We start from the raw sequence: 23,038 nt of genomic DNA, 5'->3' as shown, positions 1-23,038 counted from the left end.
CACACCATCCACTCTATGCTCTGGGACAGTCAGTTTGAATATTTAGTTGATATTTAGAGAAACACCACCAAGAATCAAAAGATCCCATAGATTGGTATCTGTAATATTTTTCTGAAACCTATTTGATGCTACTGAGGGTTTGTTCAGCCAGTTCCACCCTAATACAATATCACTTTGTTGTGACTTTACAATGTGACCATCAATAGACTTATCTAGTACTGTAAAGCTTTCTTTTCGAGGGAATTTATTTTTCCATGAAGTTAAATTTGAGTTCAGCATTCTTCAAAACACAAGAGACAGACAAGTCTTGCTTCTTTGTCTGTGGGCGAATATCAAAGGAACGCCCAAGGTCTCTCTTACTCTTTGAAAACTTTTTACATAATTTATTCAGTAAAAGGAAACACTGAAGGCTTTCAAGACAGCCATGAAACTATGTGTCAGGTGATGGAAGATAGAGCTGAAAATGTGTTGCTGGAAAAGCGCAGCAGGTCAGGCAGCATCCAGGGAAAAGGAGAATCGACGTTTCGGGCATAAGCCCTTCTTCAGGAAGGGCTTATGCCCGAAACGTCGATTCTCCTGTTCCCTGGATGCTGCCTGACCTGCTGCGCTTTTCCAGCAACACATTTTCAGCTCTGATCTCCAGCATCTGCAGACCTCACTTTCTCTCCGATGGAAGATAAAGGTTCAGTCTAGAGATAATTTAATCCAATACTACGAAGAGTGTTTGCTGGGGAATTTTGTCAAACAGAAGGATAGGACAGAAGTACACATGAATGTATTGGAGTTGGCAAAGGAAGTGAATTTCCCATTACACATTCTCTGTTTGCAATCATTAGCAAGAGTTCACTGACTGATGGGCTTCAATGAGCAGTTCACTGCCCAACACACCCAGAGTGTTGAAAACATATGAACCAGGAACCCTTTCGGTATTGCTCTGCCATTCAATAGGATCATGGCTGTTCTGATTTTAATGTCACCTCCACGTTCCTGATTATCCTCAATAGTCTTTCATTCCCCTGATCATCAAGAATTTACCAACCACTGCCTTAAAAAATATTCATCAATTCTGTATCCACTGCCTTTTGAGGAAGGGAATTCTAAAGACTCACAACTCCCTGAGAGGCAAAGATATTTCATCATCTGTGGGTAACCCCTTATTTTTAAACCGTGACCCCCCAAAGGTTTAGATTCTCCCACAAGACGAAACATCCTTTCAACATCCACCTCATCAATTCCCCTCAGGACCTTATATGTTTCAATTAAGTCACCTCTGTCTGTTTTAAACTTACTTCCAGACTTTGTGTGTCAGGATGTTCATCCATAGAGGACATCTAAAAATCCTGCATTGTTCAATTCTCCACAAAGTACATGATTAATCACAACAGCTATATTGAAATGGACTTGATTGTGATTTGACCAGATAAGTCAGAAAGTTGTTCGCATTAAGTTATCTGCATAATTTCCCATGAAAAATGTCACATCAGTCCAAATTAAATTTGTCTCTGCAGTTTGCCAAGAGTGGTTGAGGAACCGTTATATGTTGATATATGTGGGTCGAACCCAGGATTGCACTGCTTAAGCCAGTCTGAGCTCTGGCACCATATTGGTAATAACAATTAGCTATTTTTAGATAGTGACTCGCACTGCCTGATGTTTGACCTGGTGTACGATGCCCACCATAGATGAAAAGCTGCATATATTCCTTGCCGCAAATCTCACCCGGGTGTGTCAGCTGCGTCTCAGTGGGTAACATGGAATCGCTCTTTGGGTCAGGAGATCATGCTTTAAGCATCAACCCAGGGGCCTTAGGACAAAATCTAGGCTGACGCTCCCAATGCCATTGCATTGCTGAGGGAGTGCTGCACTGCCAAAGGCTGAGTGACAAGCTGAGTGAGATCAACAAGGGATAATTCACCAAAGAGGTCAGGGAGCTGAGGGACTGACTTTGAGTCCAGTGGAGTTGGACAGGAGGTGGAGGAGGGCCTGGTGCTGGGAATTTATGAGTGGGAACGATGGGTGCATGGGGGGGGAGGGCTTTGCAGAACTCTCACTCCAAACGATTCTGATGCTTTTAAGAAATGAATCTAAATTGTTAGCAAGAAGCGATGTCTGGTCAGAAGGTATAGAATCAGTGTGGATGGAGCTGAAGAACCATAAAGGGAAAAAGACCCTCATGGGACTAATGTACACACTTCCTAGCAATGGTCAGGATGTGGGGCAGAAAATAAATTAAAAGATAGAAAAGGCAGGTAAAAAAGGAGCTATCACAATAATCCTCAGGTCTTCAATATGCAGGCGGATTGGGAAAGTCATGTTGGTAGCGGATCATAAGAAAAGAAATTTGTGGAATGTCTATGAGATGGTTTTTTTGGAGCAGCGTGTGGTATAGCCCATGAGGAAACAGATAATTCTGGATTTGGTGATGTGTAATGAAGTAGACTTGATTAGGGAGCTGAAGTGAAGGAACCCCTGGGAAGCAATGACCATAGTATGATTGAATTCACCCTGCAGTTTGAGAGGGAGAAACTGGAATCAGATGGAATGGTATTCCAATCGAGTGAAGGGAATTACAAAGACATGAGGGAGGAACTGGCCAAGGTGGACTGGACGGGGAGCCTAGCAGCGAAGACAGAGGAGCAGCAATGGCAGGAGCTTCTCAGGAGGAGAAGTCAGGAGGCACAGCAGAAATTCATCCCAAAGAAGAGGAAAGCTACTAAGGGGAGGACCAGGTTACTGTGGCTGACAGGGGAAATTAAGGATGGTTTGGAAGCAAAAGAAAAGATTAGTGGGAAGCCAGATGATTGGAAAGCTTTTAAAAATCATCAGCGAATAACTAAAAAAGCAATAAGCAGAAAATGAAATATGAGAGTATTTTAAAAGAAAAGAGAGAGGCAAGAATGGACATTAGATTGCTGTATAATGAGGCTGGGGAAATAGTAATGGGGTGCAAAGAAACAGCAGAGGAACTGAATAGATACTTTGCATCAGTTTTTACAGTGCAAGACACCCAGCATACCAGAGAGTAGAGACAAATGCAGTGACCATCACAAAGGAGAAGGTGCTGGGTAAGTTGAAAGATTTGAAGGTGGATAAGTCACTTGGACCAGATAGACTACACGCCAGAGTTTGGAAGGAGATACCTGAGGAGATTGTAAAGCCACTGGTGGTGATCTTTCAGGAAGCACTGAAGTCAGGGAGAGTTCCAGAGAACTGGAAAATGGCTAACGCAATCCCCCTGTTTAAGAAGGGAGGGAATCAGAGGTAGGATAGGCCAGAGATAGGCCGGTTAGCTTCATCTCAGTCATTGGTAAGATTTGAGAGTCCATTATTAAAGATGAGATTGCAGAGTACTTGGAAGCAAATGATAAAATCGGGCTGAGTCAGCAGGGCTTCATCAAGGGGAGGTCCTACCTGACAATCTGTTGGAGGAGGTAACGAGCAAGTTGGACAGAGGAGAGCCCGTGGTCATGATCTGTTTGGATTTCCGTAAGGCCTTTGACAAGGCTGCTACATAAGATAACAGCCCTCAGTGTTAGGGGCAAGGTACTGGCATGGATAGAGCATTGGCTGACTGGTCGAAGGCAGAGATTAGGGGTAAAGCAGTCTTTTTCAGGATGGCAGCCAGTGACTGGTGGAGTTCTGCAGGGATCCGTGTTGGGAGCACAACTATTCATGTTATACATTAATGATCTGGACAAAGGAACTGAGGGCATTGTTACTAGGTTTGCAGATGACACAAAGATGGGTGGAGAGCAGGAGGAAAATTGAGGAAGTGGGGAAGCTGCCGGAGGATTTGGACAGGTTGGGAGAGTGGGCAAAGAAGTGGCAGATGGAATACAATCTGGGAAAATGTGAGGTTATGCATTTTATTAGGAAGAATAGAGGCATAGAATATTTTCTAAATGGGGTAAGGTTTTGGAAATCTGAAACACAAAGGGACTTGGGAGTCATCATCCAGGTTTGTCTTAAGGTTAACTGCAGATTCTGTTGGAAGTTAGGAAGGCAAATACAATGTTAGCATTAACTTCAAGAGGACAAGAATACAAAAGGAGAAATGTATTGCTGAGGCTGTACAGGGCTTTGGTCAGGTCACATTTAGAATATTATGAGCAGTTTTGGGCTCTGTATCTAGGGGAGGATGCGTTAGCCTTGGAGGAGTCCATGGGAGGTTTACAAGAATGATCCCAGGGATGAAGGGCTTGTCATACGAGGAGTGGTTGGATTCAAGGTCTGTACACAATGGAGTTTACAAGGATGAGGGGGGATTTGATGAAACTTATAGAATACTGAGAAGCCTGGATAGACTGGCTGCAGAGAAGATGTTTGCACCAGTAGGACAGACTATGATTTAAGGGGTAAAACCTCAGAATAAAGGGACGACCCTTTAGAACTGAGATGAGGAGAAATTTCTTCAGCCAGAGGGTGGTGAAACTATGGAACTCTTTGCCATAGTGGGCTGTGGAAGTCAAGTCATTGAGCATATTTAAGATAGAGATAGATAGGTTTTTGATTAATAAGGGAATCAAGGAGAAGGCAGGAGAATTAGGTTGCGAAACATATAAGCCATGATCGAATGATGGAGTAGACTCGATGGGCCGAATGGCCTAATTCTGCTGCTTTAGCTTATGGTCTTATAGTTGCCGACTCAGTGACAGGCCTTGCCAATGGCTGTAGGTCAACCCAACAGCCATGACTGGTCCAAGCACGGACACAAAGGCTATAGAGGCAGACAAATCTGGGACAAAACAATTCCTGAGCTGAGATAGAAGGTCAAAATCCAGATCGGTCAGTCACCCAGGTCTGAGACGCCATCTTTCAACTGAGGCCTGTCCAACCTCTCAGTTGGACATAAAAGATCTTGGGTCGTTACTCAAAAGTAGAGCAGCGTAGTTAATCCTGACATCCTGAGTAACATTTCACCCTTAGCAAAACGGATGGTCAACTCATTATCTCATTGCTAATGGTGGGGGTTGGCTCTGTACAAACAAGCTATCCCTTTTTGTCTATTAAAACACGAACCACAATTCCTGCCTGATTGTAAAGTACTTTAAGACATCTCGTTACTGTGAAGCACTCGAAAGAAATGCAAGACTTTTCAATTAACTGAATTAAAATCATGCATTTAAGCTGCCAAGAGAGCATCAAAGTTTCCCTTTCCTGCTTTCTGTCTCAGACAGCAGCTTAGATGATAAATAGACGATTGAGCTATTGATGGTTCACAGGGGAGAGGAGCAAAGAAATCATTTTTAAGCCTTGATATTCCGATTGTTTTCTTCTGATAGGAAATAAAAGGAAGATTACCGACATTGTGAGCTTTCAAAAGATTGTAAAGCCACAGCCTTGATTATTACTTTACGAATGTTGAAATTGGAAATAAGTAGACGCATTAATCTATTCGGCCGGTTGAACGTGCTTTCCCATTCAATTAGATCATGGCTGATCTTCTATCTCAATGCCACTCTCCTGCACTTCCCCATATCCTTTGATATCTTTCATATGGTTTCCATTCGGAATATGAAAGACTGAGCCTCCCCAGTCTTCTGCAGTAGAGAAAGCCAATGATTCACCCCTTGACTGAAGAGATTCTTCCTCATCTCAGTCCCTTTATTTTGAAACTAAACTCCAGAGAATACAAGCCCTACCTTCTCAATATCTCCCCAAAGGACAGTCCTGCTAAATCGTGAATCAATCTAGCGTGCCTCTGCTGCACTCATTGTGTCATAGAGACACACAAAAAAATCGCCCTTTGACCCATGGCATCTGCCCTGGTCAAAAGAATCCTCTTACCTATTCTAATCCCATGTTAGGTGGATTAGCCTTGCTAAATTGTCCAAGTGTCCAGGATGTGCAGACTAAGTGCACATGGGAAATGCAGGGTTACAGGGCTAGGGTAGGGGGTTGTGTCTGGGTGGGAACCCTCTTTGGAGGGTTGGAGTGGATCTGATTGGCAGAATGGTCTGCTTCCACACTGTAGGAATTCTATGATTCCTTGAAACCTTCTGACTCCCTCCATGGAAGGTAAGGAGACCAAACCTGTGCACAATCTGGAAAAGGTCCACAATTTTTCAGCAGGAGCAGTTGCCCCTTTGACGTGGGAGAATCGGAACCAGAGGTTGACATTCATTTGTTGGCCTGCTTTTTAAATCAAGGCCCTCTTTAATTTTTCAAATGTGAAATTTGGACATTGATGCCTCAAAACAACAAAGTTCTTCTCCCATTGCATCTCGCAATTTGCAACCAATCATTATTAAGGTTTGCAATGAGTTCTCATCAGCAGCCAAGTAGGTGTCAGAATTCAGACAATGGTCTCATATCCCTGTCCTGCTTTTGGACATGGTAATAGGCAGTTAATGTATCACAATATGTGTGCCATACTGTCATAGACCTCGATATGTTTGCTGCTGTGTTAACCATATCTTCCATAGACTCTTACAACCCAGCAGGAGGCTGAAAGAGTTATCCAGTTGGTCCCATTCTTTCTTCTGTTTCTGATTTCTTTTCTCCATCCAAGTATTCTTTCAATTTCCTTTCCAAAGTTACGTTTAAATCTGCTTCCACTGCCCTTTCAGGCCATGTATTCCAATAACTCACTGCGTGAAATTGTTTCTCCTCTCAGATTCTTTTGCCAGTTATAAAGAAAAACTGTATTTTATTCAGGAAACATATTTGTTGCCCAAAGGTTTGGTTGCTGTGTGGCTTGCAATGAAAAGTTCCAATACAGACCAAACAATTGGGTTTGAAATTTGCAAATGGATTTACAAGGATGTTGCCAGGGTTGGAGGATTTGAGCTATAGGGAGAGGCTGAACAGGCTGGGGCTGTTTTCCCTGGACCATCGCAGGCTGAGGGGTGACCTTATAGAGGTTTATAAAATTATGAGGGGAATGGATAGGGTAAGTAGAGAAAGTCTTTTCCCCAGGGTGGAGGAGTGCAGAACTAGAGGGCATAGGTTTAGGGTGAGACATATAAAAGGGACCTAAGGGGCAACATTTTCACACAAAGGGTGGTGCGTGTATGGAATGAGCTGCCAGAGGAAGTGAAGGAGGCTGGTACATTTGAAAGGCATCTGGATGGGTATACGAATAGGAAGGGTTTAGAGGAATATGGGCCAAGTGCTAGCAAATAGGATTAAATTAGATTAGGATATCTGATCAGCATGGACGAGTTGGACCGAAAAGTCTGATTCCATGCTGTACATCATTATGATTCTACGTAGTTACAAAAATAGAGAAACAAATTCAGGAAGTAGGATGGAATTACTGAATGGGCTATGACGAGAAGAATAACTGTATTAAAATGATACTAAAATGACAAACTAATACTCCATTTTCTACATCACTGAAATAATTAAATATTTTGTTGAGGGCTTGGATTTAGTTGAATGTCTGAGCTGTTTTGATTGCTCTGGGGACTGATGGGCCACGTGGCTCTGAAATTGGATAGATAGCATCAGGGATTTTCCAAACTTGACACAAGTGTCAACTTTTCGATTGTGGAATTTCTTGATTTGCCATACACTATGAAACACGATTTTACCATGTTACAGGCTTCAGCAGGAAGTCCCTTTCCTGACAGGCCTGAGATTTCCTGAGCATGTGCAGATGACAGCAATGTCACATGATGTGCATGCTGCATTATGCCGTTTTTTTAACAGCTAAAGGTCCAAAGGGAACAGTGACCCCATGTGTCAGAGTGGCAGGATAAATCAAAAACCCAGCATGGAAGTATGGAAGGGAGCCCTGTGCCAATAGAAGGGCAAAGACTGACAGGAGATAGACCAGCCAAACAAGACACCACTGGAGGAAGAGCAGAGGAAGGGACCTTAAACTGACAAGAACAGGCTCTGGGAAGTTAGTGTTCATGAGGAGTCCAGGGAGCTATTTAGTGAAGTTGCAGCATGGAAGAAGAGGAGGCAGCAGCAAGTCATTGGCTCCAAGTTACTGGTTGGTTGAATGATGTTAAACATTTTAAGAAGTTAGCACTGCTGCCTCACAGCGCCAAGAACCCCGGTTCAATTCCAGTCCCAGGTAACTGTCTGTGTGGAGTTTGCACATTCTCCCCATGTCTGCATGGGTATCCTCCCACAGTCCAAAGGTGTGCAGGTTAGGTGGGCTGGCCATGCTAAATTGCCCATATTGTTCAGGGATGTATAGGTTAGGTGCATTAATCAATGATAAATATAAGATAGGAGAATAGTTGGGCCGAAGGGCCTGTTTCCACACTGTCAGGATTCTATGATTCTAAGTTGGCATTCAGCTTTGAGTGGCTCTTCAACCAGGAGTGTGGCCAGGACCTGTTACTAGAATGCAGCCTTGGGATTCCAGGCAACATAGTCTCAGGAGAAGAGATTAAACCACTGGGATGTGAGCAGGTGTTGCGGTGATCGATGGTGAAGTGGCTATTGAGGAAAATCCAAAGTCTGGACTTTCAGATGCAAGAAATCAAGTGGAATAGCAGAGTGTCAACCAGCCTTTATGAATCGTAGTAATTATTGACATCTCGGAGGGTTATTGTCAAACCTCTGGGATCTTCCTTGGTGCCATCTGTGTTCAATTCACAGTATAGTGTGTCAGCCAGAGTTTGTTAATTGACATTTGCAATGTGTGAATTCTGTTAGTATATAAACTAGACATTGTAGATTGTTTATTCTTCTGACTTTGTATAGTAAAGTTTATTTTGTTTGTTTTAAAAATCTTTTATCTTTATTCTCTTAGTACACACCTGGTACCTCAAACTTTGTCTACTTTAACAGGAAACGTTATTTGTTTCCACCCTGGAATGGGACTGTAACAAATCTGAGGGGCAAGTTGTATGATTGATACTGAGGCATGCGTTTTTATTCAAATCTGGCTGGTTTGTGGGTGTGAGAGGCCAGGGCACCAAACCATAGATATAGCTACTAAAGATCAACACCAGATCACAGACACGTCACAAGAGCAATGAGGGTTTGCTGCTCATCCTAAAATATTTTAAGTCTGTGTTCTTTACTTGCCAATACTCTTACTTTTGGAAACAGTTTCTCCATACCACCTCTATCAAAAATCCTTACAATTCTGAAACCTTTTATTAGATGTCACCTTTACTCACTTACAGTTGCTGTTCACACTAATAACCATTGGCTGCAATGTGACCTCCATTACACATACTAATTAATGTCATAGCCAGAATTTTACAGTAACAGATAAGATTTCACTACGGCAGCTATTTCAGATACACCTATGAAAGTCATTGTGTGCAACGGGAGGATGAATCTATTGTAAAATTATCCCAGTTCTCAAGGACTGACATCAAATTACTGGCTCTTATTTCTGCAGCTTCAGTAAAGGACAAACATGAGGAATTAGAGAATGGGAACTACCAGACTGTCTTTCCACGTACCATTGATGCGGCCTACCCAGCCATTTAACCTTTTCCATTGGCTCTCCACCAACTTGGACTTTACCCCGAGAAAAAGTTGTGTATAAATGCTCCCTCATTCTCAAAGGCAGCAAACAAACTTCACACCATTCTCCCATCCTCAGATCACTAGCATCCTATTCTGTCTTCCTTATTCTTCCACAGTGCATTAATATAGTGTTGCATTGACCACTAACCTTGACAGTTCAATAGGCATTCCTATACTTTTCAGTCAAACTCCAGTCAACAGTCCCAATCTGACTTTTACCCATTCCCTTCATCTGCCCTACTCTATTAACCATTTCAGTGCTAGAATGGAAAGGGTGTTTTGGTGGACCCTTGGAAGGGTATGAAAAGTAGTCTGCAACATGACTTTCATGCAAAATGCAAAATATTAATCTTCTAATGGTGTGTTTACACTTGCAATATGATTCCACGTTATGAATCTTAGTTATACTGACACAGCTGCAGTCATGACGTGAGGAATCTTCTTCTTTTAATTTGTTCCTGGAATGTGAGAAGTTTTTGCCCACCTCTCATTGCCCAGAGGACAGTTAACAGACAACCACATTACTGTGGGTCTGGAGTCACACGTAGGCCAGACCAGGGGAGGATGGCAGATTTCCTTCCCTAAAGAGCATTAGTGAACTAGATGTTTTTTTACAATAATGGCTTCATGGTCAACATTAAATTATTAATTTCAGATTTTAAACTGAATTAAAACTTCACCACCTGTCACAGTGGGATTCAAACCGAGCTCCCCAGAGTATTACTTTGGTGTGTAGATTAATAATCCAATGACATTACCACTAAGCATTGCCTTCCTCTATTTCATTAATGACCATTCCAGCTCGAGAATAGAAGGGAACATTATATGGAGCCTACAAGTGTAAGAAAGTCTCTGTTCAGGGTCATTTATAGGCAGAATGTGAAATGTTGATCCCCACAGTGGGATCCAAGCCCACGTACCCAGAACATTAGCTTGGCACTCAGGATTATTAGTCCAATGATATAACCAATACACTTCCAACTCCCCATTGACAAATTCTGGTTTAACAGGGAAAAGGATTACATGGAACCATAAGCAATGGATCAGTTTAATAAGAAATAAAAGGTGATAATAATACTCACTAAATAGCAAAATTAACAAATGAATCACTGGAAGTAATGAAACAACTGACAAAACTCAAATCATTCTTGTATTAAAATCTTTTCATGGTTTCTCTCCTCTATATCTTGACCCTATCCTCCAGCCCAAATAAATTTCATAGAATACTCGGTTCCTCTTGTACATTTCTTACTCTCTTTGCTCCAACACTGGTGGCTCTACCTTCAGTCTCTTGGCTTGAAGATCTGTAATTCCTACACAATTTCTCTGCCTGTCCTTTCTAATCCTGCAGCGAGTAACTCACTTCTGACTTCTAATAGCCTGTCCACCATCTACAAGGAACAAGTCAGGAGTGTGATGGAATATATCCCACTTGCCTGGATGGGTGTAGCTCCAACAACAATCAAGAAGCTTAACACCATCCAGGACAAAGCAGCCCCTGCTTGATTGGCACCACATCCACAAGCATCTACTCCCTCCATCACCGATGCTCAGTAGCAGTAGTATGTAACACCAGCAAAATGCCCTGTAGAAATGCACTAACACAGCATCTTTCTAACACATGACTCCTTCCATCTAGAAGGATGAGGGCACCAGATACATGGGAACACAACCACCTGCAAGTTTCCTCTCCAAGCCACTCACCATCTTGACTTGGAAACAAATTGCCGTTCCTTCGGGGTTGGGTGGGTCAAAATCCTAGAATTGCCTCCCAAACAGCATTTTGTGGGTTCACCTACATCAAAATGGATGGCAGTGGTCCGAGGAGGCAGTTCACCACCACCTTTCAAAGGGCAACTAGGGATGGGCAATAAATGCTGGGCTAGCCAGCAACACCTACATCGCATAAATGAATTTTTCTTTTAAATTACTCTGGATTTGAGTGGCTTGCGAGGGCCATTTTAAAGGGCACTGAAGGGTCAACTATACTGCTGTGGGCCTGTAGTCGTATGTTGGCTAGGCCAGGTAAAGATGGCAGATTTCCTTCCCTGAAAGGCATTTCTCAACCATATGGCAATAGTGGCCAATACCAAGTTAAAGATCACACAACACCAAGTTATAGTCGAATAGGCTTATTTGGAAGCACTAGCTTTCGGAGCGCTGCTCCTTCATCAGGCAATCCAAATAAACCTGTTGGACTATATCCTGGTGTTGTGTGATTTTTAACTTTGTCCACCCGAGTCCAACACCGGCACCTCCACATCATGGCTACCATTACTAAGACTAGCTTGCAACTTCACATTCAACTGATTGAATTCAAATTTCATTAGATCCTATTGTAGGAATTAAACCCATGTGCCAAAACTAAACCATGGATTATAAGGCCAGAGACCATACCACCACCTCTTCCCTAGCCACAGCATACTCTAATGCATTACTCAATTATTGCCAGGTTCACAGTTACATGCAATCTGTCCTCCTGGGCTCATTATTCCCAACATTATCTGTTCCTTATCACTCATGAATCTTGTGGGTCCTTGTACAAGATGATAATAATATGTATCCTAAGGGTTAAATTGTTTTGAGCAATATTTATTGTCCCTGGGTAAACAACAGGCAGTGGCCATTTTACGTGCAGCAAGCGCCCACAGGGAGCAACAATTCAGCATTTCCACAGCCACTGAGTTCAACAGAATCAGCATCTAAAGGTGTTGCAGCGAATGTGCTAAATTATCACATTATATATTGCACAGTGTTATCTGATATGCTAACCACTGGCCATAAATGGCTAGTTTGGAAATCCAGATGTGGTAATTGCATTCCTGATTTGAAAGTGAAGATCAGTGTCTTTGGAATTTGTGATCACAATGTCGGTATTCAAGTGAATTCTAATTTTTTTTGTGCGTTTGACATTAAAATGTTAAGAGGGAAAGCAGAGCTGCGTTTTGACCATTCCAACTGTCCTCTTCCTTGATCACTGGACAATGCAGATATTCAATAACTACAGAACCCCACGTGAGAAGTGAATATTTCAATATAATTAGTCCAGAGACCTTAAAGCAATGGCACTGGACCTATATCTATGATGAGGGCACGATGTAATTGGACAGTGCTGATATGCACTATTCAACCATTCACTTTTAATGTGCAAACCCCTCCTTACAGACCGTCCAATTCATGCCTGAATCAACCTCATGGCTGTCTAATTATAACATTGATACAGCAATTACTGATGTTAATACTCCATCACCAAATTCTCACACTGAAGCCAATAGGTCATTACCTTGCTCTGTCATGCATCTCCAAACCATCTGAAAAGCCTAATTGGAAAAACAGAGAGTGAACGGTCTGTACTCTGTGACAGGGAGGGCCACTGAGCAAATAAAACAAAATTCATTGAAAAATAAATTCACACAAGGACAAGTAAGATGGGAACAACAAAGTTTATAAATACGTGTGGAAATATGATTTGCTCCAAGGCCAGATTAACACAGTGAAATGAGTTTCTGCCTTATTGAATTAGCTGAGCTATAAATAACAGCAGGTCAACATCAAAAGAAGCCTATTGAGGGATAAGTTGGCTAGAATTATTGTCAAAGAGTAGGGGCGCATTAAATAAATTGCTTACGTTAATTTTTTGAAATGGAGTCAGGAGAAATTCAGGGTCTGTTTATCTTGGTTCAGGTATGCATATAACATATGGTCAGGAATGAATGATGGCAAAATGCAGCAAATAGGGGTGGCAATGGCCTAGTGGTATTATCAGTAGACTGCTAATCCAGAGAGCCAAATAATGTATAGGGGAACTGGGTTTAAATCCCGCCATGGTGAATGATGTAAATTGAATTCTTTACAAAATTTGGAGTTAAAAGTCTACTGATGACTGTGAATCTATTGTCGATTGTTGCAAAAATCTATCTGGGTCACTAATCCCCTTTAGGGAAGGAAACTGCCGTCCTTACCTGGTCTGGGCCTACATGTGATTCCAGACCCACAGCAATGTGGTTGACCCTTAAACTGCCCTCTGGGCAATTAGGGATGGGCAATAAATGCTGCCTAGCCAGTGATGCCCTCATCTTGTGAATGTACAAAAAAGAAATTAAACATGGGGGATGTTTAAAGAGACAGGATATGTCCCAACATCTTAAGGATATGGATATTATGTTCTGGTGAATGCTGTCTGCAACAACAGTGTGGAACTTGGGTCTGGGTCTGATTCCTGCATCTATCATTAAACCCAAACCTGAGCTGGGTCTGGCCTGAGCCTTGGTGCATTCTTAAACATACAATAGGGATTGTTAAAATAATAACCTGGATTAACCACTATGTTTATAGACACAGGCTACAAATACACGTGTAACCTATCTCCATCAAATACATGTGTCTCCATCAACTGGTGTGTCACATACTGTCTCTTATTGGGCAATGATCAAGATACATTTAAGATGCACCTACTTAGAAGCACATGGGACACATATCATAACAAATCTGAACTCAGCCTTCGCCTAGGCCTGAACTGAGCCAATTCCGGGCCTTGGCTAAGTCCTGCGCTGAGTCAACAAATTCTTTTTTCAGGCATCATAAATTGAATTGATTTTCCTTTCTCAGTCATATAGGGTCCCTGACAGGAACAGTTGCACATCTAGTCAAAGCTAGGGAAAGCTCTTCTTTGAATTTGCACTGTGGGATATTTTAAGCCTAATTGAAAGGATAAAGAGGGCTGCCATTTAACATGTCATCTAGAAGATGGGCTGGCTGACAGTGTGGCACTCCCTCAGTACTGTGCTGTGATTTCATTTGGGAATTCAGGGCTCAAAGCAAGGACTTGAACAAAATTGAAGTCAGTGGAAACTGGGGGAAAATTGGCAGGAGTCTTAGAGAGCAGATGATAGAGGCCAATTATGTTTAACCCAGGTTATCACTGCACAATCCTCAGAGTCCTCGGTTCAAACGTCTTCATCCTCTACACTGATGATCTCCTTTCATCATGAGGTCAGATGACTTTTCAGGTGCTGAAGCAGTTAGTATTCATTTGTAGTAAGCACATTTCGATTTGGGCTGACAAATGGCAAGTAACATTTATGCCAGGCAATGATCATTTTTAGAGTCTAACCATCACCTCATGACTATGCCATCACTGAATTCTTCACCATTGACATCAAAGGGACTATAATTGACCAGAAACTTGACCAGACCTATAAATACTTTGGCCGCATGAGCATGTCAGATGCTGGACTTTTTGTGATGAGTAACTCACTTTCTGACTCCCCAAAGTCTATTCACAATATACAAGGCACAACTCAGGGGTAATGTCCATCTGCCTGAATGCGTGAAGCTTTGATAATATTCAAGAAACTTGACACCATCCAGGACAAAGAAGCCCACTTGAACAGCACTTAAACACTAAGCATTTACTCCCTCCACTACTGATGCAGAATGGCAGAAGTGTATACTGTCTACAAGATGCACTGCAAAAATTCACCAAATCTCCTTAAACAATATCTACCAAACCCATGGCTAATTCTGTCAGGAGTCAAAAAGTTTGGCGTTGGAAAAGCACAGCTGGTCAGGCAGTATCCGAGGACCAGTAGAGTCGATGTTTCGAGCAGAAACTCTTCATCAGAATGTCATTGTCGGTGTAATTACAGCACATGGACTGCAGTAAATAAAGAAGACAGCTCACCATCCCCTTCTCAAGGGCAATTTGATTTATTATTGTCACATGTACCTAGGTGCAGTGCAAAGTATTGTTTTGTGTGCAGCAGAGGCAGATCATACCATACAAAGTGCAGCAGGGTAATACAATAGAGCGAGGAATACAATGTTATGGCTGCAACGAAGAGTGAGATCAACATTAAATTTAATGTTTGAGAGGATAATTCAGAAGTCTAATTAAGAGAACATTGTTAGTAATTTTAACAGACTTAGAATTGAGTTTTAAAAGTGCAGAATGATTGTAAGATATTAAAAATAAGATCTACCATAGAGAGCTGATGAAGTCACTATGCTTTGGCACCATTGTGGAAAAATTTTCTTAAAGATAGATTAAAAAAAAACTGGCCTTCTAACAACGAACACATCTTATGAACAAGAAAAAGATAACTCAATTAACTGAGAAGAAAAATTGCTATGAACTCAGATGTGAAAAAGTTAATTATCTGAATAATATTTAATGATGTTTTCCAACAAATATGTGGCAAATATTATTGACACTCTGCTGAATTCCCCATAGATGTTACATTGCAGTGAGAAAATTATCACCAGATTCTATTAAGAATATTTACGTCAAGAACAATAGATACTTCAGACTGAGTTAGAGACTGGCACCTAATCAAGGTGTTCAGATAATTTATTTATAGAATACTGGATACCTGTGAGTAGACTATAGATGAGTCCTAATTGAGGAGCTTAGATTTTTTTCTAATGCTGAATATTGTGTCCTCGGGAGAGAGCTACAGGCTGACATTAATTCAAAGATGTGGATAGTTTATATATAGAATATCCTGGAAGCAAGTTACAGGCTATCGTTTAATTGATGAGTTCATATATTATCAATATTAAATAATAAGTACCTAACAATGATTACAGGTTTTGAGTTGACAATGGATGACAACATCCAAGCTGCATAATGTTGAAAGGTGACATAACAAGGCCAAGACCAGACTGGTTGATGAATGAGGTGGAAATTAATACATAGGGAAAGAAAAAAATATTTTAAGCTCCCCCCCCAAAAAAGACAGAGCTAGTTGAAGATAGTTGAAAGGAGAATTAGTAATTTTCAGGGTGATACCAGGACTTAAAGGGCCACAATACCACATCATAATGAATATATTGGAGATTGAGGCATGATCTGATTGAGGTGCTTAATATACTAAAGACTACCTCTGACCTGGAAATATATCACCGTTCCTTCCCTGTCACTCAGTCAAAGTCCTGGATCTCCCTCCCTAACAGCATTGTGGGTCAACCCACAGCACAAGGACTACAGCGTTTCAAGAGGGCAGCTCACCACCACCTTCTGAAGGGCAACTAAGGATGGGCAATAAATGCTGGCCCAGCCAGCGATGCCCACATCCCACAGAACATTTGTTCTTGCAGAAGGCCAGCATGGCCAGAATTGGCTGAATGGCCACCTCCTGTGGTGTAAAATCCTGAGTGAAATTGAAGAGTGGAGGAGTTAACTAAGTCTGTCACATGATCTTCACAAGCCAAGGGTAGACCATTTTGAGATTGGAATGATTTGGCTCAGGACTCAGTAATATATGGGAAGCTGAGTACACACTGTTCCATGAGAGACAGAAATTAAATCTCTAAATACCTGAGCAGATCGGGGACAATGTGAAAAGCTCAAGGAAATTAAGACAGAAAACTGTCAATGCTCTTACTGGTAAATATATTTCAGGCGAAGCTGTCGTATCGAAACCCTTCAATCCCACGATCGAATCTGGTCAAAATCCAGAAGAGACACCACTACCCATCTCTGCCATTGCAAGGAGGAGTTGGCAGGAAAGATTGACAGAACCCACACGTGTCATTTTGAATGGAGGAGGCTGACGATGGGGTCCTGATAGGGACACACAACAACAACTTGCATCTATATAGTACCTTTAATGTCATAAAGGGCCACAGGATGTTCTGATGGAATGTTACTAAGCAACTTTTTTAAAATTGTGGGATGTTACAGACTGTTTGAGAATTTGGAATTCCCTTCCTTAAAAGGCAGTAGATACGGAAATAATTTTAAGGTAGAGGGGGTTACTGGGCAAATGAAAGATTATCAAAGAATATGCAGGAATGTAGAGTTGAGGTTAAAATCAAATCAGTCATGACCACATTGAATGGCAGAGCAGGCTGGAAGGGCTGAGTGGCCTTGTTCCTTGTTTGTATGTTGTTGCCCATTTCTAATAGTTTGCTAGAACCATTTCAGACGGCAGTTTAGAGTCAGCCATATTGCTATGGGTCGCATGTAGTCCAGAGCTGAAAATGTGTTGCTGGAAAAGCGCAGCAGGTCAGGCTGCATCCAAGGAACAGGAGAATCGACGTTTCGGGCATAAGCCCTTCTTCAGGATTCCTGAAGAAGGGCTTATGCCCGAAACGTCGATTCTCCTGTTCCTTGGATGCTGCCTGACCTGCTGCGCTTTTCCAGCAACACATTTTCAGCTCTGATCTCCAGCATCTGCAGCCCTCACTTTCTCCACATGTAGTCCAGACCAGGTAATGATGGCAGATTTCATAGAACATAGAAAAGTACAGCACAGAACAGACACTTTGGCCCACGATGTTGTGCCAGATTTAATCCTAATGTAAAATCTAATAACTCAACCTATGCATCCCTCAACTCACTGCTATCCATGTGCATGTCCAACAGTCACTTAAATGTCCCCAATGATTCTGCTTCCACCACCACCGCTGGCAACGCATTCCATGCATTCACAACTCTCTGTGTAAAGAACCTTCCTCTGACGTCTCCTTTATACCTTCCTCCTAATATCTTCAAACTATGACTCCTCGTACCAGTCAATCCTGGGAAAAAGTCTCTGGCTATTGACTCTATCCATTCCTCTCTTTATCTTGAACACCTCGATCAGGTCTCCTCTCTTCCTCCTTCTCTCCAGAGAGAAAAGTCCGAGCTTATTCAACCTTTCTTCATAAGGCAAGCCCTCCAGTCCAGGCAGCATCCTGGTAAATCTTCTTTGCACCCTCTCCAAAGTCTCTGTATCTTTCCTGTAGTAGGGCGACCAGAGCTGGACAATATTCCAAGTGTGATCTCACCAGGGACTTGTACAGCTGCAGCAAAACCTTGCGGCTCTTAAAGTCGATCCCCCTGTTAATGAAAGCCAAAACACCAAATGCTTTCTTAACAACCCTATCCACTTGGGTGGCAACTTTGAGGGATCTAAGTACTTGCACACCTAGATCTCTCTGTTCCTCCACACTATGAAGAATTCTGTCTATAATCCTATTCGAGTTCGACCTTCCAAATGCATCACTTGGCATTTATCCAGGTTGAACTCCATCTGCCATTTCTCAGCCCAGCTCTGCATCCTGTCTATGTCGTTCTGCAGCCTGCAGTATAGTATAGTATAGCTCTCTATACTATCGACAACATCTCCAACCTTTGTGTCATCTGCAAATTTACTAACCCACCCCTCAACCTCCTCATCCAAGTCATTTTTAAAAACTACAAAGAGCAGAGGCCCAAGAACGGAGCCCTGCAGGACCCCACTCAACACTGACCTCCAGGCAGAATACTTTCCATCTATAACACTCTCTGCCTTCTGTCAGCCAGCCAATTCTGAATCCAGATAGCTAAATCTCCCTGTATCCCATACTTCCTGACTTTATGAATGAGCCTACCATGGGGAACCCTATCAAATGCCTTGCTGAAGTCCATATACACCATATCCACTGTTCGACGGTCGTCGACCTGTCTTGACACCTCCTCAAAGAACTCAATAAGATTTGTGAGGCATGACCTGCCCCTCACAAAGCCATGCTGACTGCCTTTAATCACACTATGCTTTGCCAAATAGTCATAAATCCTATCCCTCAGAATTCTTTCCAAAACTTTGCTGACCACAGGCCCAAGACTGACTGGTCTGTAATTGCCAGGGGTTTCCCTATTACCTTTTTTGAAAAGAGGAACAACATTCGCCTCCTTCCAATCCTCCGGTACAACTCCTGTGGAAAGTGAAGAGGCAAATATCCTCGCCAGCGGCTTGGCAACCCGCTTTCTCACTTCCCGGAGCAGCCTAGGATAAATCTGGTCTGGCCCTGGGAACTTATCAATCTTAATGTTTTCCAAAATTTCTAGCACATCAACTTCCTCAATCTTGATCTGGTCAAGACTGTATCCCAGCTCCTCAAAATTCTCATTCACAACAAGGTCCCTTTCCTTGGTGAAAACCAAAGCAAAAAACTCTTTTAGGGCTTCCCCTATCTGCTCAGACTCCACGCACAAGTTCCCTTCACTATCCCTGATCGGCCCTACCTTCTCCCTGATCATTCTCTTAGTCCTCACGTATGAGTAAAATGCCTTTGGGTTCTCCTTAATCCTTCTTGCCAAGCCTTTTTCATGCCCCCTCCTGGCTCACCTCAGTCCATTTCTGAGCTCCTTTCTAGCAAGCCTGTAATCCTCTAAAGCTGTGCTAGATCCCCGCTTCCTCCACCTTACATAAGCTGCCTTCTTCCTTTTGACGAGAAGTTCCTCTGTTCTCATCATCCAAGGTTCCTTAATCTTACCCCTTCTTGCCTGTCTCAGAGGAACAAATCTGTGCATCACTCACAACAACTGCTCCTTAAACAGTCTCCACATGTCTGTTGTACCCTTTCTGTGGAACAATTGCTCCCAGTCTGTACTTCCCAACTCCTGTCTGATAGCGTCATAATTTCCTTTTCACCAATTAAATATCTTCCCTAGGTAACTGTTCCTTTCACTCTCAAAGGCAATGCTAAATGTGAGGCAGTTGTGATTATTGTCACCAAAGTGTTCTCCCACCGTGAGATCTGACACCTGTCCTAGCTCATTGCCGAGCACCAAATCCAAAATGGCCTCTCCCCTCATTGGCCTGTCTACATATGAGTAAGGAAACCCTCCTGAACACACCTGACAAAAACGGCTCCATCCAAACCATCTGCACTAAGGAGGTTCCAGTCGATATTGGGAAAGTTGAAATCACCCATAACAACAACCCTGCTACATCTGCATTTTTCCAGAATCTGCCCACCTATGAGATCTTCAATCTCTCTACTGTTATTAGGTGATCTATAGAAAACCCCCAATGCGATGGCTGTTCCCTTACTGCTCCTAACTCCCACCCATACTGACTCAGTAGACAAACCTTCCTCGACAACCTTCACCTCTGTAGCTGTGGTGCACTCTCTGATTAGCAATGCTACACCCCCTCCTCTTTTTCCACCCTCCCTGTTCTTTTTAAACGTTCTAAACCCTGGAACATCAGGCAAACATTCCTGCCCCTGTGAAACCCATGTCTCCGTTATGGCCATGGCATCGTAGCCCCAAGTACTGGTCTATGCTCTAAGTTCGTCACTCTTATTTTGGACACTCCTTGCATTAAAGCAGACTCACTTTAACCGATTCCTTTGTTTCATCAAGTGAGAAACCTTCCTGATAGATTCAATATATCCTGTCACTGTCCCGTCTGCAACTGACCCCCTCTCAGACATGTGGCTCTGATTCCCCCTGCCAAACTAGTTTAAACCCTCTCGAATCACACGAGCAAATCTCCCACCCAGGACATTTGTGCCCCTCCAGTTCAGGTGCAACCCGTCCTTCATGTACAGGTCCCACCTTCCCCAGAAGGTATTCCAATGATCTAGGTATTTGAAACCCTCCCTCCTGCACCAGCCTCGCAGCCATGTGTTAAGCTGCATTCGCTGACTGTTCCTCACCTCACTATCTCGTGGCACCGGTAGCAAACCTGAGATCATGACTCTACTCATTTTCTTCCCTACAGAACATTAGTGATCCAAATGGGATTTTAACAACCACCTATGGTCACTAGGTGAGCTTTTAAGTCTGGTTTTGGTTGATTACCTGAAATGAAATTCTCTTCTGGCCATGGTGGGATTTGAACTCACATCTCCAGCTAAGGAGTCCAGACGTTGTGATTTCTAGTCCAGTGACACAATCACTGTACAACCCTCTCACCAGCTTCTACAGCAGAAGAGAATCATTTAAAATTTTACAGCACAGAAAGAGGCCATTCAGCCCAGAGTGTCCCTTGCCAGCTCTTTGAAACAGTTGTCCAGTTAATCTCTGTGATCCCTTGAATCCCTGCGTTTCTAGTCACAGGACTGATCCACTTTTGAAATTGACAGTTCAATCTGCTTTCAGTTAATTCCATCCATTTTTAAATGGGAAAGCTTTGTTCTGCTCATCTCTTGGGGCTGTTTTGTTGTGGGGAGCGAACTAAGAACAGCATAAGGTTTTCAAAATCATGAGCATACTGAATATAGTGTATAGAATCAGAGAATCACAGAAGTGTACAGCACGGATACAGGCCCTTCCGTCCAACTAATCCATGCCGACCAGTTGTTCCATTTGTAAAACGAGAAAGCATAGATTTAAAATACTGTGCAAATGAAGCAAGGGTAATGCAGGAGAATGCTTTGGCACAGCAAGTAGTTAGGATCTGGAATACACTGCTGGAAATGTATGCAGGTAGGTTCAACTGAAGCATTCAAGAGGGCACTGATTGTGATTTGAATGGAAATGGTGTGCAGGAATATTTGGAAGGCGTAAGAGACTGGCACTGGGTAATGGAACTAGTGCAGGTTTGATGGACCGATTGGTCTCCTTCTACACTGTAACAATTCTGTAATTCTGTGAGCATCAGAAAGATTGTTTCCTCCAGTTGGGGCCATTGACAAAGGATTATTAATTCAAGACTTTCAAGATCCCCCTACCTCCCCAACACCAGCCATGGTTCCATCCCTTCCAACTGCCTTACCTGTCTGATTTCCTTCAGTTAAAATAGAGGCCTGTTCTTTCTGACACCATTTTCATGACTTGGGTTTCCATGTCTACTTGGGTGTGCTCCATCATTTATCTTCACACAACCCCTGCACGCCCCCATGTTGCCACACCACTGGACCCTGACATATCCAATGTCATTTACCCAATCGGAAAGCCAGCCTGACTGAACAATTTGTAACCTCCAGTGAGGCAACTATATCACCTCCCAGCTCAGCTTCCTTCTGCAACTATGACGAATGAAAGAACAACTTTGTGTTAAGGCCCATTCCTGTGAGCCACCATAGATAGTGTCCTTGAGATTAAATGCATAGTGGCTCAGTGGTTAGCACTGCTGCCTCCCAGTGCCAGGGACTGGGTTCAATTCCAGCCTTGGCACATTCTCCCAGTGTTTACATGGGCTTGCTCCAGCTTCCTCCCACAATCCAAAGATGTGCAGGTTAGGTGGATTGACTACGCTAAATTGCCCCATTGTGTGCATGGGAGGTGGGTTAGCCATGGGAAATGCAGGATTGGGATGCTTTTTGAAGGGTGAGTGTGGACTTAATGGGCCAAATGGCCTGCTTACACACTGTAGGGATTCTATGATTAATATTAAATTCCTGATGACTGCAGGGTTGGCAGCCCTCCACCAGCCTTCATAAAAAAAGAGACCAAATGATGCCCGATGTTGAAACTGAGGCAACTGTGCTTTATATAACATTGCACTGCACTACTGTGGGATAACTACTACTTTTAGAGTCACTGGCATCCTCCCAAAATACCATCAGAACCAAAATACATTCATATTAAATCCCCCCTGAAGATTTACACTATCATTAAGATTTGTCTTAGTCCATGGGATGAGGAGAATATTTATACAGATATAAATATATATTTCATGCCTTCTTTGTAAAGAGAGAAAGTGTCCCGCTTTTTAAAATTGATTTATTTTCGATATTCCAGTCACATACAAGGTAGAGAACAGTAGTTCAAGGAAAGAGCTCCTACTAACATTTCTCATCACAGAGCCAAGCAGGGGTCGGTTTCGTGAGTTTCCGAGTCTTGCAAATCACTGGTGACTTCTAATTAGATGCAGATTAAGGGAGAAGTGCTACA

At 42.7% G+C, this 23,038-nt stretch overlaps 1 protein-coding gene across 3 annotated transcripts in view; it reads right to left on the bottom strand.

Moving 5' to 3' along the window:
• LOC122561310 (zinc finger matrin-type protein 4) overlaps positions 1-23,038 on the bottom strand; it is a 383,561-nt gene that overhangs the window by 148,130 nt on the left and 212,393 nt on the right. The window lies entirely within an intron of this gene.

This window comes from Chiloscyllium plagiosum, unplaced genomic scaffold, assembly GCF_037043375.1.
Source record: "Chiloscyllium plagiosum isolate Xiang-an unplaced genomic scaffold, Cpla_swu_hap1 HiC_scaffold_22, whole genome shotgun sequence".
Taxonomy (NCBI): Eukaryota; Metazoa; Chordata; class Chondrichthyes; order Orectolobiformes; family Hemiscylliidae; genus Chiloscyllium; species Chiloscyllium plagiosum.
Note: the sequence above shows the minus strand (reverse complement) of the source record. Positions and strands in the feature narration are given on the sequence as shown.